Raw genomic sequence first — 721 nt, 5'->3', positions numbered from 1 at the left:
AAAGGAAGAAAAAGCCCAGGCCTGTGAGCTCAAGTGGCTTAGTGGCTGAGCCAAAGGGAAGTGTACACCTGTTAATGGAGCATGAGCTGGTCACTGCAGGGACCGAAATGGCTTTTGCACCTCCAGGATGAGGGAAGAAGACAGTCCTTGCATGGACTTCAGAAACAACCTGGCTCCTCAAAGCTGCTTACGACAGTTTGGAGCGAGAAGCAACAGAAGGAAGAATCTGCGTAGCACATGTTCACAGTGATTTGTCCAATTTGAACTAAAGCAGATAGCATGATACACAGCAAAATTCCTCCTGTTAATTCCTATTTCAACATTTAGCATGGGACCTCTTTTCTAGACAGATTTCTCTGAGAGACTTGAGAACTGAATTTCCTCGTSTTTCCAAATATCAGTTCAAATAGGTGGGATAAAAGAGATGCTTGGCTACATGGGTCAAACCTGTGAGCCCAGTGAAGGATCAGCAGCTGTGGCTTTTGTGCATGAGGTAGCAAAAAAGGAGAGAATATACACACTTAATGACTAAAATATGTTGTATGGAAGCTCTTAAAAAATTTAGGTCTGTAATATGACTATTTTTAAAAGCTGCTTCTGGATATCTATTTGGCTTTAAAAAAATAAATTCTCCAACTGCCTTCATCTGCCTCTTGCCATGTTCAAGTGTCTTGTATATCCATGCAGCACTGTAATCTAAAATTGATACACTTGCTTTTCT

Source organism: Nothoprocta perdicaria, unplaced genomic scaffold, assembly GCF_003342845.1.
Source record: "Nothoprocta perdicaria isolate Ctin4 unplaced genomic scaffold, notPer1 scaffold_173, whole genome shotgun sequence".
NCBI lineage: Eukaryota > Metazoa > Chordata > Aves > Tinamiformes > Tinamidae > Nothoprocta > Nothoprocta perdicaria.
This window is presented reverse-complemented; position numbering follows the sequence as displayed.